General features: G+C 46.3%; 1 protein-coding gene and 1 pseudogene across 1 annotated transcript in view; one reads left to right on the forward strand and one right to left on the reverse strand.

Moving 5' to 3' along the window:
* The window catches only part of MGAT4D (MGAT4 family member D), a 97,073-nt gene that overhangs the window by 61,925 nt on the left and 18,190 nt on the right, over positions 1-16,958 (reverse strand). The window lies entirely within an intron of this gene.
* LOC109301175 lies at positions 3,930-4,339 on the forward strand (annotated as a pseudogene).

Genomic DNA, 16,958 nt, shown 5'->3' on the forward strand with positions numbered 1-16,958 from the left:
AGCAAAGTCTGATTGTGTTTTTAATAGTAAAAGAGGGAGTTGTACAACATAGGTACAGTTTTAGCAGTATATACATCTAGAATATTTTTTGAAATTTGGCCATTTTGTATGTGATTTATTATATGAGTACATCTTTTGAGCCAAAGAAAACCATCATATTGTTTTAGCAGATCATGAAGTTGTTAGATTTGGATGACTTATTTATTTGAGAAATAGTAAGTGATCACATAATAAAAGTCTATGCCATAATACACACACACGCTGTGCTCAATTCACTGTAGTCATTTCTGACTTGATTGCTTAACTGTACATGAACTATCTTGCCGTTTGAGGTTTTTTACTATAAATAGGGGTCTACATAAATCACGGGAGGACTTACTAATTTTGCAGGTTGATTGTTGGAAAATTTTAATTCCAGTCATTTCATGGCAGCCCTACCCCTTGGCACCGACTGGCAGAGAGGCCCCTACCCTCAGTGCTAATTGGTGAAGAGGACTCAGAGAGGAGGAGAAGAGGGACAACAAGGGGGTAGCCTTGATTGCTGGCTGCCCTTTGTGCTGCCCTGCCAGCCAGTGCCTTCGCTTCCTGGCAGCAAGGACCACTGGCTCCCACTGGGGAGCCATCATTTTATTAAGTTTTGGTTTTGGTTGATTTCACAGATTTCATGGACAGTCCCAGATTTTGCGGTTTCTGTGAAATGTGGGAAGCTGCAAATTAAGTAGGTCCCTACTTATAATTGGCTAAAAAAAAGCAAAGCGCTCAACACTAAAAAGACAGAAGAAACCACAGTCCTTGTCCTAGCTGTTTATAGGTCAGCCATTAGAGAACAGCATATACAACTTTTACCTTCAACAGAATTGACCTTCAACAAAACTAGTATTTGACATGTCCCTTAATATAAGGGCACTGCATTTTCAAGCTAGCGCTAACACTAATCAACATTTGAGCAGTGCAGTTTGGAGCAGTTAAAAACCTTCAGGCTAAAAACCTTCTCCCGCTGTCCCTCACCTGCAAAAGTGTGACGACACTAGAGCTTGCTTGTCCAACATACAGCCCACGGGCTGCCATGCAGCCCGCCAACCTGTTTTCTGAGGCCTGAGGTGCTGCGACAGGAAACAAAAGTAAACGCTGTTTACTTTCGTTCCCACCCCTTGTCCCTCCCCCAGCCCCTCAGCAGGTGACCAGTGAACATGGACTATGAGGCAGTTGGCTGCCCGGTGACTGCTGGCCCTCTCCCCAGGGGTAGCAGGGTCCCTCTCTCAGCTCCCCCGACTGCAGCCATGGAGGCTGGGGCAAGTGAGCTCGCACCAGGCGGGTCCCAGGTTCTGGGTCAAGGCGCCCCCACACCCCCTCCGTGCCCATCACGCAGCTCCTTTAAGCTCTGCACCGGGAGGCGGTCTGCACTGCATTGGCAGGGAAGGGGTGGCATGGGGTGGGGTGGGGTGGCACGGTCCAGTATGGGGATGAGCGTGTGAGCGTGAAAGATGGCTGCCCGGCTGTCAGTGGGGCCGCATCCCTGGGCAGGATGCTAAGAAGCCCGCGTGGGGGTGCCGCACACATGCATGCACTTGTAAGGGGGAAGCACAAGGTCACACTCATGCCTCCCTCCTCTTCCTCCTCCATGGGAGCTGGGGGTGAGGAGGGAGACAGGCTGCGCGCGCATGGCTGTGTGTGAAGACCTGGCTTCTTGTCCCCGATGGAGCCGAGCAGCGTCCTGAGGTGCTGCTTCTCTTTGTCCTCCTCCTCGCTGCTGCTGCTGGAGGCCAACAGCCAGCTGCTCCTCCACGGCTTCCTCTACCTGGTGCTGTATGCCCAGGTGTCCCAGGGCAAGCCTGCATTATGCTTCTTTCATTCATTGAGAAGCGAGTAGAAGCAAAAGTGTTTATTTTAGTCATGTGTTTGGTATTATTTCATAGTTGCTTTTATATTGTTTTTATTTTGGATTTTAAACCACATTTCCAGACCTATTTTATTGTCACTTCCTGCAGCTTCATTGGTGTCAAAGGTCATGTGACATCACTTCCTGATGTAATACCGCTTCCTGTGAGGTCTTTGAATATGGCTCACCAGCCCACTAGGTGATACAACGTTCATGATCCAGCCCTACATTCAAAAAGGTTGGACACCCCTGCACTAGAGGGCTGGTGAGCAGGGGCCTGTCTAGATGCTACAGCTGTGAGTTGTCACTACAGGGTAGGTGAGCCAGGAAAGGCTTTTATCCCTGCCCTAGATGGGGCTGTGAGAGAGATGGGTTATGGGGGGTAGGAACATGAACCCAGGAGAATTAATAGGAGGTGATAGGTAATGAAATGGGAGGTGAAAAGGAAGTGGGGGTGGGGGAAGGGCGGCAAAATGAAGGAAGTCAGCAACTGAAGGATTAAAAAAAGGGGAAAAAGAATTAAAAAATAGAGAGGATGTAAATTAAAGAAGGTCTCATGTTTTAATAAATTGGGATTTGGGAGTGGGTGTGGGGGGTGCCGACTGTGCTTCCTGGGGTGGCTAGAAGGTGGGAACAGTGAGGGAAGATGCTATTGGGAGAAGTTACAGCCCCTGCCCTGGGAAGGAAGCCCCAGCTCATGGGGAGATAAATCCAGCCCCCTACCTTGTTCCCTCCTCCAGTCTCCCCTAGACTCCACTCCTGGACTTGTCCATGCCCTGTGATCCGGCTAGCCAGCATGTGCTCTGCAGGCTGTTTGCACAGGGTTGCACCCCTGGGGGTTGGAAGGTCACACGTCCAGGAGTGGGAGGGGAAGTTGGCTTGGTGCCAAAACCATCCACTGGGCAGTAGAGTTCAAGAGGTAGAAAGTTTATCCACACAGGACAGTGGGGTGGGGGAAGGGACTGTGCATCCTGGGATGCTGGAGGACTGCAACTTGGGTGGATCATCTGTGGTGAATGGCCACACATTAATGGAACATGAGCTGAGTAACACATATCAGAGATAAACCTGCCCCAGAGTAGCATAACTTTAAGCTGCCTAAAGTATACTTAAAACTAGTTTCAGATGTTAATGTGTGGACAATCCAGGGGTAAAGAGTTCCAGGAGCCACCTAAATTTCAATATGTAACAAAGCCCTAAAAAAACTTTAAATAGTTGCATAAAATTTTCTGAAAACCTGTTGCAGTCAGACTGTTCACATGCTAGAAGTTGCGTAATACTTTTATGAATCAAAGCGTAGGATGTAGATCAGAGAGCAGTTATGATGCATATGTAAATTAAATTTGGGCCTGAACCGCATCTCTGAATTTGAGGGAAAAGTCAATGTTAATCTGGATATAGATTTATGTTGTCCAGTTGACTATAACTTTTGAAATACGTTATTTAATTAGATGCCAAACACTCTAAACTTTGTATCATGTAGACTTAGCTCCACATGTTGCAGCTTGGGTACATGTCTAATGTATAAATGTGTTACCTTTTGGATTCAAGACATTAAAACAAAGACGGTTTTCAGTACTCCTAAAGAGTTATTTTCACACCGATCAGAATAAAAACATTCTCCTCAATTAATTTTAATAAAGATTCATATTGATAACTGATACATTTAATAAATTAATGGTTTATAATAAAAAGTAGGGATTTCCTCTCAGTTTTTAGGGAAAATCCCTTGTGAAATTTAAGCAGCTGCATTTAGTTCAAAGCCAGCTGATATGTTGTGGGTAAATTATTTAAACAAATTATTTTTAAATGCTAAGTATATTTTGAGCAGAACATAAACTGGAGAAGATTAGTGAAGATGCAAGTTGCTTCCTGCCCTATAATTCAAGTTCACACTCATCATCTACTGCCCTACCTATCAGACCTCCAAGCCAACCTTTTTACACTATTTTTCTCTTTTTCATAAGAGCAAAAGAGGTGCCATTTACTAGGTCAGACTACAGGTTCATCTTTCCCAGTATCCTGAGCTCGGAGTGGAAGTTCTGCTAACATGTCTGGTCAAGACAAGGGCAGTAAGAGCTTGGGGAAATGGTGGCACCAAGAGCCACAGGAAGGTGTTCCAGGACTACATCCAGGGCATCACCAAGCCAGGCATCTGCCTCCTGGCTCAGTGTGGCAGCATGAAGTGCATCTCTAGCCTCATCTACAAGCAGACCCATGGGGTGCTGAAGGTATTCCTGGAGCTGGAGAATATGATCTGTGATGCCATCACCCACATAGAGCATGCCAAGCACAAGACTGTGGCTGCTATGGATGTGGTCTATGCAAGGAAGTGCCAAGGCCACACCCTGTACAGTTTCAGAAGCTAAACAAAGGTGGAAAAAAACCCCTGTGTCACGCAGTGGCAAAGAGTGGATGCTGAGAGAAAGAGAGTGAAGAGGGCATGACCAGGAGTTTTTCCACTGTCACTTACAGCCTCCAGCATTTAAGGTCTAAGAAGTTCTGTTTTAGAGGCTGTACCCCTAATTCCCACATTTGATAGCTACTGATGCACCTTTCCTCCAAGAATCTGTCCAGTCCCTTTCTGAATCTAGTTGCTGTCAGCTTCCACAACATCTTGTGGCAATGAGTTCCACAGTTTAAATCACACATACTGAGAAAAAGAACTTCCTACCTACTAGTTTCATTTTATGTCCCCTATTTCTAGTATTCTGAGAGACAGTAAATAATAAATCCCTATCTGCTTTCTTTTCACCATTTAGTATTTTGTAAACCCTTATCATGGGCCAACTCAAGTATCTAAACTGAATAGGCCTAGCCCCTTTAGTCTGATGGAAAATCCCTTCCCCTTTATGGAGAATATTTAAAGGATTGAATGCAAAGCAGAGCAGGCAGGACCTCTTAATTATATACAAAAAGAACAAAAAACACATTACAATTGCCCCTTCCACACAAGTAATTTTTTAATGTTTATCTTAGAGCCTGGGAAATTGGACTTCTGTGTGATCTTGGCTTTATAACAGTCTTTTAGATCTGTATCTAAAAAATTATAAAAGTACCTGTCACAGGGAGGATACAGGGGACAGACCCCAAGGGGCCAAAGGGGAACCCCGGGTGCCAGAACATACCAGGGAAGGCAAGGAGAGGAAGACAAAAACGGAGAATCCCTTACCTCCAGCCAATGCTGCGGCAAAACTGGAAGTGGCAGCAGGACCCACGTGGCTTGTTAGCCGCGTCTTTCTAAAACTGTGGCCAGCTGTGGGGAGGAGCAGGCGGAGCCAGCGCTGGAGGATAAGAGGCAGCATGGGCGAAAGAGAAGAGGAGGGAAGACCATGAGGAGAGTCAACAGGGAAGGTATTCCTGGAACCCCAATTAGGGGTAAGAGGAGGCAGGACTGCCTCTCACAGGGCAGAAGGCTGCCTCGAAGCCCGCTGGAGGGAGGATGCCAGCATCACCACGGAGAGAGAGAAGGCGGATACATCTCACTCAGACGAAGGAGCCGAGGGAAAAGATCCCAGGATTCAGAGCGAAGAAGCTGACAACAGAGATTGCCCCGAAGAAGAGGAGAGAGTGAAGGAACTCGAGTGGTCGACTCAGGTGGGATCGGTGCGGGTTTGGGAAGGCTCCAGAAGCAAACCCAGGCAGGGAATGGAGAGCCTAAGCAGCGAGAGGTGCTGCAGAAGACAAGCTCCAACTGTATAGAGCTGCCCGGCGGGGGACACAGGGTGGGCGGAAGTAGAGGGACCATTAAGGGTCCAGCTAATATGCAGGGGGTCCGCAGGGTGAAAAGGAGTGTGTGTTAACCGCCAGACGTATGTGTACTCAGGACAGGGCCAGCTAGAATTCTCGGGGCTCGGCTAGCCCATTTTGTGTGTAGTCAGAAATTTGCTGGTATTAATAGTGTTTCTTCTTTTGTTTCTTTCTGTTTCCCACTTTTGGAGGGGTCAGAAGGCCTGTCGCATAGGGCCCTAGAGTTTGCTCAATCAGGGGAAAGGTATCGCCTTAGAGGAAGTCAAGACAACCGGGTAGACCCCTAAAGTTGTAACTCAGATTTGGGGAGTTGGGTCAGACCTCGTACATATCTACCAGAGTGCCCAGAACACCAATAGGCAAGGGTAGGGCCAAGAGACATCAGTGACTTGTCAAGGCTGGGTATCAGGGCGAGGTGTAGGGGAGGTTGGAGCCTCATGGAAGACTGCCGTCTAGAGATCCCAGATGCCGGGTGAGCCCCAGTAGTCGGAACCAACCACTGAAGGAACAAGCAAAATCGTGGCAGGCAAGATTGGGGTGGAGGCTACCCCGGGGCGGGACGTCCGTGCAGTACAATCACAGGGACAGAGCGACGGGCAGCCCTACACACCCAAAGCCGGGTGGTACAAGACCCGATGATCGAAGCCTGATGGGTACAGTACCCTTTTCCCCCCTTTGAAGAATCATAGGGATAACTATTATGATCGTGAGATTCTGTAGATTTTATGGCCAGAAGGACTATTGGATTATTTGATCTGTCTTTTGGGAAAACAAAGGCTGTAGCTTTTCACTCACTTGCCTCTGCACTGAGCAATATCTTTGTTCAATACTGTAATGATTTAAATCTATAATAAGAAAAAAATGCATCTTTCCTCTGGTAAAATAAAACTCCAAGTCATAGTTTGTTCCATTAGTAATCCCAATGAGGTTTTGAGATGCATATATTTGCAGTACTAGAGCCCAAGTTACCAGTCTAATAAACATGTACTTACTTTTCAGTAATATAGCTTGCTCCCTAGATTCCAACCAGTTATTTGTACTAGGTGGGGAACTGGATATTTGGAACTAAGACTAGATAAACTTGTTGACTCTTGAGGCCCTTCCAATCTTATGATTCTATAACAGGGTGGCCTTTTCTCTTGTATAAAAGAACTATAGTAAAAGTTCTGTTAACTGGCATCTTACAAGCCAGCATGCTCAATTAACCAGCATGCCAGTTGTAAGATAAAGTGAAATCGTAAGTGCCCATGGTGGCACTTCTGGTTTCTTCGAGGCCCCACGGCCCAGGGCAAAGCATCCTGCACTGCCAAGCCACCATGGCCCGGGGGCATGACAGGCTGTGCAGGGCCCACCTCCCTGTCCCACAGGGCCCGCGGGAGGGGTGGCAGGACACCCCAGATGTAGCAGGAGAAGCGGCGGCCCGGACTGCTCAATTAACCAGCATATTTTGTTATCCAGCATCCCCCATTCCCAGGGTATGCCAGATAACAGAGCTTTTACTGTACTAAGATTTTTTTAAAATAGCATTTATTAAGTAATGCAGCTCTCATCTTTATTTGAATATTGGATACAAAAAGCAGAACACAGAAAACATTTTTAAAAGTTAAATGAGAAGTTAGTGATATATCGGTTGCATATTTGATCGGCACTGATAAAAGGAAAATTTTAACATTATTGGCTATTGTTTTGGTTGGTGTAGCCAATAACATCACCAATAAATATAATATGCCTTCTGGCCAGGGCCCCTGGACGCCACATGCATGTGCACAGCTGCAGCATGCAAATGGCCAGGAGTGCAGCCAGGCAGCATGGAAAGCAGCAGCCTGCAGGTAAGTCTGTGGAGGGAAAGGGGCATGGGGGAGAGGGGAAGCTCGAGGCCCCCATGATGAGGAAGAATGTGGGGCAGGGGCAGCTCAGCCAGGGCAGTGAATGGGACCCTGAGGCTGGAGCTCCCAGATTTCTGCATGGGCCTCAGAGCCAGGGGTAGTGCCAGATTCTTCCCAGTGTAGGGGCTGGGCTGGGGCTGTGCTTGGAGCAGGCAGGAGTGGAGCAGGCTCAGCTGTGCAGGGTGGGCAGGCAGCAGCAACAGTGGCACTCAGAGGGGTGGCTATGGGGGGCTAAAGTGAATTTTGAGGAGGCCATAACACCCCCCACCCGAAATCCCACCTAGCACTGCCTTTCCTTGGGGGTCTCTGCTCTGTTGCCTTTCCCTCAGGAGCCCTGCATTGGCTGCTCACCCCATGCCCACCCTGCAGTGGGGGGGACTCCCAAGGGAAAGGCAGCAGGGTGGAAAGACCCAAGCAGAGGCGGAGCTAGTGGGGGCTACAGACACACCACAGTTTGCCTTAGACCCCCCACAGCCACCCCTCCCAGAACCACCACTGCTGCTCACCCCATGCAGTTGAGCCTCTCTGAGCCCAGCCTCCCCCACCAGGAAGAGGCTGGTACCACCCCTGGTCCCAAGCCCACAGCAAGCAGCCTCCATGTGCCCCACACACAAATCTAGGGGGCACATGGAGGCCCCCCATGCCTCCCCCAGGGGTGCGCACAGCAGCAGGGAGCTTCCCCCCACCCCAACCACCCACGCCCCCTGGATGAGCCATGCATGCCTCCATCCCACTTCCCGCCCTGGCCCTGGGGTCCCATTCACTGCCCTGGCTGGGCAGCACCTGCCCCTGCCCCACTCCCTCCCTAACTGCGGGGGCCTTGATCTGCCCCCCCCACACCCCTTCCCTCCCCCATGCACCTTCCCTACCACAGATTTACCTGCAGGGTGCTGCTCTCCATGTTGCCTGGCTGCATTCCTATAAATCGGCTACCAGATTGGTATCAGCTAATACAGCTGGTTAATAAACAGCCATCGGTATCTTTATCAGTTCACACCTAGTTAGTGCAGATTGAAATTTGGTGCCCATGTTTATTAATTGAATTATCTAGACAGAAGGACTTTTGCTGTTATCTTTGTGTTGGTGGCTTTTTAACTTAAACTCCTGTAATCTCATCTAGATTAGAAGCATATCATCACAGTTAATGGTTCATGAACATTTGATTTATGCTTACACACCAAGCACCTTTATCATGTCACATGATTCTCTTATGTAACATTAGTTCAAGATTATGTTTGCAGCAGATCCATTTTCACATAGAACAAGGAAATAAAGCAAGTACTGTTAAATATCACATATAGAAAACATTTAAACTATCACAGATTACATGAGAGACTTGTGGAACTGCCAGTTGCTTCACAGGCTTGCTGCCACAAAGACTGTTAAAGCTCTTGTTAAAAGAAATATTAACACTTCAATCATGCCGTATACTTTTTGCAGACAGGAAGGGGAGAGAAGGAAGTGTGACGGCATCAGGAGAAGGAAGTCATGTTAGGCATCAGCATTCTTTTTCTAACGGAAAGAGATGAATTATGGTTTTTGGATTAAGGTGATTATAAGAAAATGGATATTGCTGAATCACAAAGCATACAGGAACTGCTAGACAAGGATGCCCAGTTCTCTAGCCAGTGTTAGTACAAGTCTATAAGTGCTGATTTCCACTGCAGATGAGCTGACCTTAAAATTGTAGACAGATCAGAAGGACAAAAGAAAATGAGGAGTCTAAAATATCAGGAGAAAAATTAGGACCTTGTTGTTCACAGCTTTAGACAGCTGCAAGAAACTAAGCATACAAATCAGAAACAACAAAGTAATCATGATGCAAAGTAATTAGCAGCAAGCAGTTCTACTCTGTTGTAACATAATTATGCTTTGATTGAAGTAGCACACAGTTTACTAGGAACCTCCTTCCCAAGTTAAATATTTATTAATTCTATTTTCAATCTGTATGTATTAGAAAAAGATTTGAAATTACAGTTGGTTAAAAGTAGAAAAATTAGAATCAAATAAAAATGTTAATGCAAAGCATCCAGTTTCTGTGCAGTGTTTCCTTTGTCTGAAAAATGAATTATTTTTATTCTAAAGTGTCAAAGTTCAGGTGCTTCCTGCTTTCATTTTTCATGATAGGATATACTTCCCAGCTGGGTTTATGTCCTATGATGCATTGCAACCATGTGACTCCATATTGTACCACCTCCCCTTGTCAAAAAAGGAGAAATGGTGGTGCAATATGGCAATAGCGTAAGTATGGGTGGGTGTAACTGAGAGCTAGGGATCTCCTGCTACTTTAAACCAGGGATTTTCAGGCGGCCGGTTGAGAAGTGGGGAGTCACCTGGTGGCTGATCGACCAGCAGTGGTGGGAGGCCCCCCAGCAGCCGATCAAGGAGCGGAGGTTCCCAAGCCTATCACAAGGAAATATAACTTGTGGTAGGATATTGACCTAGAGTGGGGAAAAACTGTGGAAGCAGTCTGCTTGTACTTATGCTGGTGTTTATATTTGTTTAGGACCAGAGGACTGGGTTGCGGCTATGGGGGTGGTCTGGAGGCGACAAAGATGCCCGACACCCAGGAGACAGTTGCTTAGCAAGGGTCAGGAACAGAGCTCAGGGGCCCAGAGCAGAAGACAGGAACTAGGGGCTCAGAAGTACACAAGTGCAAGACAGCAGTGGGGCCCAGAAGCTGAGGTCCAGGGCAGTGAACTTGAGGCGAGGGTGTCCAGCTAGAGAAAAGGGGCTGAAACCAGGGAGGCAGAAGCCCCAACAAAGGTTCAAGGCTTGAGAGGCCAAGTGTCGAGTCAGGGCCAAAGGCCAGCCCCTCTGAACACTGACTAATATCTACAAGGCATGGCCCTTGGGGGCCCACTGGAAGTCACAATTATTGCCCCTAAGGCACAACTGGGGCTGCCTTAAAGGGGCAGAGAAGCCCCAAGGGCTATAAATGGAGAAGAGACTACTGCAGCCTCTGAAGACTGCCTTCTAAGTTAAAAGACCCTATGATCAAGTTATGGCAGGCGAGAGATCAGAAGCAAAGGGAGGCCAGGGAGCATGGGCAGGTAGGTCTGTCCACTAGGGAGTGTTAGATACCAGGTGGATCTCCTGAGCCTGTCACAGTGGGAAAACAAAGGACATGCCCTGGGTACTAACTTAGAGATGGTGCAAAAACAAAGCCATCACAGATACAGCTGCCTTTGCAGCAGCTGCTGCCATAGGTGGAGAGATAATTTTTTTGTGCAGGGAGGGGCTAAGTGTATGCAAACATGCATGTGTGCGCACATGCACGTGCCCCACCCCCCAAGGCACGTAAGTCTGCAGGGGATGGGGCAGGGGAAAAGGCCGTGGGGGGGAGAGGGGAGGAAGTGGGGCTGGGACCAGGCAGGGGTTGGAAGGGAGCCAAGCTGAGCCCAGGATTGGAATCAGGGCTGAGGCCTGCTGCACCCATCCCTTCCGTTGTGCCAGGGGTTGTTGCCTGGTGCCCCCTGCGCCAACTGATCTGCCATCCCCCAACCCTGCACCAGCCCTGGCTGCCTCCCCACACCGCTCAGGGGGACCCAGAGCCAGGGGCCTGAACAGTTCGAGGCTGGGGGGACGGAACCCCTGTGCCCACCCTGCCCCACTCTGAGTCATCCCCAGGAAGAGCCTGGTGTAGCCCTGGCCCCAGCCTCAGCCCACAGTGGCAGCCTGCCTTGCTCCACAGATCCAGGGGCACGCACCCCCCATACCTCTCGGTGTATAGCAGCAGAAGCCACGCCCCTCGGACAAGCTGCTCACAGGTCCATCCCATGCCTCACTGGCTGTGCAGCGCTTGCCTCTCCCCTAGCCCCAGGCCCACTCCCTCTCCACCCCTGATGCAGCTTTCAGAAGCCCTCAGCTGGGCTACCTTGTAGCCCTACTGCTGCCCTGTGTTTGGGGGGCTAAGCTTGGTTAGTCCCTCCCTTTTGCTGCCTATGGCTGCTGCCCAGGGCACAGAACATTCTTTTACACCTCTGTCTTCTGGCAGAGGAAAATGGGAGCAAGAAGCATCTGCACAACACCTTTATGATGCACTACAGTGGCATTTTCTAACCATCTCCACTCTGCTTTCTCTTACTGTTGAGACAACGATAATTATTTGATTATTAAAACACTGTCATTAAGTGTATCAAAATCTTATGTCAAATTGAATCAGTTCTCTTGCAGTTATCCTCTGCTTATTAAATGTTTTGTAATGTCTTGCAGAATACTGTTATGTCACTATTATTTTCCATATTCTTATTAGCAAACAAGATTTTCTAAACAGAATTTAAGTTCCCACTGTTAGACTGCACTAGATTGTCTAATGCAGCAGATTTATATTAAAATATTAGAAAGAAAAGAAGGAATCAGTAATGAAACCTAAGTGAGTTAAACAAAAAAGCAAACTTTGAATTCATGGTTTATCCTCCCCTCTTTACACTACTCTTAATAGTCCATGTCAGCATGACCCAATATTTCCAATACCACGTGCGTTGACATTTTGGCAATCACAAAGTAATTGTGTTTTTACTTATTTGTTTATACTTAGACATTAAAAAATGCTTGCCAAAACATTCTAAGTGTCCCTGCAACTATTATTTGAAATAAATATAATTCAAAGAAAGAACCTATAACGTTTTAACAATCTATAACTAAACAACCAGGCGACACAAACACAAAACATCTAATGTTTATCAGCTCATATTAAAATGATACATTTTGAAATACAGCCTGAATACTTGCAAATGTGAGCAATTTCAGAATGCATTTATATCCATGTCTAATTAGGATTATATTTAATATTGATTAATATTAAATATAATCCTTCTAATTCAATATAATTTATATTTATCCTAATTAAGTGTATAGCCCTAGGGTATAGAAACATGCGACACAAGGTCTCTTGGCATACATTACAATTATGATGTGATGAATGTGTTAAATTGCACCTAAACAGTAACAGTGCTATATGTTCAGTGGATATATGGTGCTATAAACTGGTAAACAAGCCACAAAGATGTTCCACAAAAATATGTGGAACATCTTTGTGCCTCATTGGCATGGCACCATAAATTAAACCATGTAGCACCCCCATGTTGACTGTCAGCATCTGCACAGTGCCAGAGGTCAGCATTGGGAGTGGAATAGCTCTGTTCCTGATTCTGAGAATTGGCTGCCAAGAGACCATGTTGCAAGGTTACCTGACAGGAGGAACTGAGGGGCTCCAGCCACTGGGAACCTGGCAACACTTGAACCTGGCAGTCTTTCCTGCCTTGCAAGGAAACTCATCTTTAAAGTGCTGGGTTGTAGCCTGAACCCACAATTTTTAGATGTCCCAGTGCACAGGAACCCCAAGATGGAAAAGAGGCTCCCTAATCCTGGTGCTCTAGTCTGTCCAAAAAGTCATACATGCAGCTGGGCTGTCCCAGGGCTGGACTGATAATCAGCTGATAACCAGAACCACTCTAGACAGCCCCAGGTTGTGAACTGACCCAGAACTGTTGGCACTGGACTGAAAATCATCTGATTGTCAGACCCTCTCCAGAGAGCCCCAGGTTTCAAACTGACCCAGGATTGTCAGAGCCAGCTTGATAATCAGCTGATTGTCAGACCAAGTCCAAACAGCCCCAGGTCTAGAAACTGCTGAGAGCTGGGGCAGCCCAGGGTATAGGACCTGATCTGCAGGATCAGACTCAGGGCAGCTCAGCAATGGTGCTATTGGAATTGGAGGATTTTATGCCTTATCCCACACATTGTGCCTCCTGCCATGAGTGTCTGGCATGGGAGGAATCACAATGTTTGAGATGGGGCATAAATTCCTCCAACCCTAATTGCACCATTTTTTTAATGTCTTCCAGGGGCTGGAGTCTACTTTAAAAGTGGCTTAAACCAGAAGTGAACAGGTGTACAAGCCAGTTAAATTGGTTCAAAGCTGCCTAGAATGGTTCAAGTATGCCTGGAATTAAGTACTCTTTTCCACAGATACACTGTGAACTGGGTACGTAGTTTCATAGTAGCTAGGGTGAAGAGGGACCTGAACAGATCATCTAGCTTGAACCCCTGCCACAGGCAGGAATGAATGCTGGGTTCACAAGACCCCAGACAAGTGATCATTCAACCTTCTCTTGAATTTGCCCAAGGTAGGGGCGAGAACCACTTCCCTGGGAAGTTGGTTCCAGATTTTGGCCACCCTAACTGTAAAATATTGCCTTCTGATCTCTAACCTAAACCTATTCACCATCAGCTTATTACCATAGTTCCTCGTCACCCCAGGTGGTGCTGGGGAGAAAAGGGCTCTACCTATTTGCTTTTGATCTCCCCTGATGAGTTTGTAGGCAGCCACCAGGTCCCCCCTCAGCCTCCTCTTGCTGAGGCTGAACAGGTTCAGGCCCCTCAGTCTCTCCTCATAGGACCTGTCCTGCTGTCCTCTCATCCAGTGGGTGGCCCTCCTCTGAACCCACTCCAGGCTTGCCACATCCCTTTTAAAGTGCAGCGCCCAGTACTGGACGCAGTACTCCAACTGCGGCCTGACCAAAGTCACATAGAGGGGGAGTATCATCTCTCTAGACCAGCCTGAGATGCATCTTTGGATGCATGCTAAGGTATGGCTGGCCTTACTGGCTGCAGTCTGGCGTTAGCAGCTCATGTTCATCTCGGAGTCAATAATGACTCCAAGATCCCTTTCCGACTCTGTGCTTTCAAGAGGGGAACTCCCCAGCCTGTATGTATGCTGTGGATTCCTTCTCCCAAGGTGCAGCACCCTGCCTTTATCTACGTTGAACCCCATCCTATTCTCATCTGCCCACTTTTGTAGTCTGTCTAAATCTATTTGCAGCCTCTCTCTCTTCAAGTGTGTCCACCTCACCCCACATCTTAGTGTCATCAGCAAACTTGGACAGTGTGCTTTCCACCCCCTCATCCAAGTCGCTGAAGATGTTAAACAGTGTGAGCCCAAGGACCAAGCCCTGGGGTACCCCACTGCTCACATCTCGCCAGGTTGAGTACAACCCGTCCACCACTACTCTCATGTTACATGTGGACACCAAGCATAGATGTTCACTGCAAGGCATGCAAACCTGGGTTCTCACCCCCACCGCTGATGCTGGAACCACAGCACTTCAATGCCGAAAAAGTGGTTGCACTACCTGAGATCATACAGCACTGTATGTGTGGACCCATCCAACCCACAACAATTATGAATTGGTTCCCAAACACTTTGGAACAGTATAATTGTTACTTCTAATGTGCTGCCAGCAGTCCCCTCTTTTATTCCAAGGGTAGCCAGAGTGTCTGTGTCTACCAATTTTGGCAGTAAGTTACAGTAAGAGAGGAGGATCTTAAGTAACTTGGAGATCAATTTTCTTTCATCTAATTAAAGCATGATATATTCTGCCACAATAGCTATTGTGCTTTCTGTTCTGTGCTACATACACTTCCTCCCACAACAATTCAATCTTTTTCAACAGATGTTCTTCTTCCAAATGAATGGCTGGCCTGCTCGCTTTCTTTTGTCTTGTGGGAATATATATCAAATACAAGGCATGCTCTGGACTATTTGCATCTTGACCACATTACCAACCCATCTCTTTCACCTGTGATATAGCAATTTTGAACATCAAGGCTGAACAGATTATCATCTTTCTTCTAGATTAAGATCTTATTAACTGTCTCACTATCCCAATGCACTTTTTCAGTCTTTCAAAAGCATTGCTGATAAACACTTCCAAATACTTTTCACCCCTCTTTCAGCACCTACCACACTGTATCCTCACCTTCTTTCTTGTACTGATGTTGCCATATCTTACTGAATCTTGTAAATGCTATACTTAACAGCAAAAACAGTGAAGTTCTCTCATAAGCACCCTTCATCATTAACCTGAAGTGCTGTGTTTCCTATAATGGATTTTTTCACCCTGTTTCAGTTCTGCTTTTATAGCTTCCACATTTATATGTGTTGCATACAACTTCCAGACTTTTTCACATTCCAATAGATGCTTCCATTTCTATAAGCCTGTCTGGAATCTTCTACTGTGGTGCTGACATTAAAAATATACTGTCAAGAAAATCCAAGCACTGCAGGCTGTATTGTCTTATTCACTGTACTCTTGTAGTGCTCCCATTAGCTGTTATTCATTATCCTTCTCCGTGCCTATCTCAAGAATCAAGGGTGAGATGGGATACCTTTGTCACACTCCTACTGTAATCTTGAATCAGTCTGCCATTATCTAGAAATACTGTTTATTTGCAAGAACTTGCCATGTTATCAGCTCCTTCAACCTAAGGAGACAATAACTTCACAATAGCTTTATATGCATAGTCTGTGTGGTGAACTGAATGCCTTTCTGAAAATAAAGTTGGCTTTTGTTATTTCAGACAACTATAATTTGTCTTACAGTGAACACTTAATCCATTCAACTCTGCTCATTTCTTGGATTTCTCCAAGAGTTCTCTCAACTCTTCCACTGTTCTTTATGGTATGATCATTACTGTTACCTTGGTTTGTATTAAGCATAGAAAAATGCTTCTCCAGTTTCTGCATTCCCTTAAGTCAGTCTTCTTTGAGAATACTTCCACTATTCTCTTACACCACTCCTTAAGGGCCCTCTGTGTTAAAAAGCTTGCATACCAACTGTACACTAGCTCATATACCAAAGCACCTCCTCATGTGTACCTCTACAAGGACATTGTCCAACCCAGAAGATTTGCCATTGCACAAGTTCCTCATGGCCTTTTTAAAAGTATTACTATTAACCCACAAACCTATAGGCAGCCAGCACAGATTACTGCATACTACGACATTCCACTAACCAAGCAGAGTGCAAACTTAAGTTCCAAAGGGATTTTAAGATGCAATCTCAGGTAAAACTGTTCAGTGATCTAGTACTGAGGTAAGAAAAGCAAAAGTAAGGGCTTATCTAAATACACTCCTTTGCGACTTAGGACAAGTTTTCTGTGCCTCATTCCCCACACCCTTCCATCTGGTAAAATACTTCCTCATCTCACAGGATGGGAGGATTAAATAATATGTGTAAGGTACTCATATAATAAGGGCCATGCGTTGTTTCCTGTACCTAACTAAAGACAATGGACTGAATCAGCAGCTGCATCCACTAAGTGCTGAATGCAAGAAAGGAGATGGACACTTGTCAATCCAGGACTGCACAGACAATTTTCTTCTGTCTTCAAAACTGCTCTAAAACTGTAAGGAGCTAGTGAGATAACATGGTAGATAGAAATTACAAAAAAAAAAATAAATAAAAATCTAACAGGATATTTAAAAGGTTAAAAAACCCCAACCCCCTAGAAAAGTCAATACTAAAATGGAAAAATCTATTCTGACTACAGTCTCAGCTTGACTCACCGTGTTAGATTCAACTCAAGGATACTCTGATGTCAGGTTTAGAGCAGAATATCATAATTTTATGTACTCACATAGGATACCCACACAAAAA

The sequence above is a fragment of the Gavialis gangeticus genome, unplaced genomic scaffold (assembly GCF_001723915.1).
Source record: "Gavialis gangeticus isolate Ggan-Ray unplaced genomic scaffold, GavGan_comp1, whole genome shotgun sequence".
Taxonomy (NCBI): domain Eukaryota; kingdom Metazoa; phylum Chordata; order Crocodylia; family Gavialidae; genus Gavialis; species Gavialis gangeticus.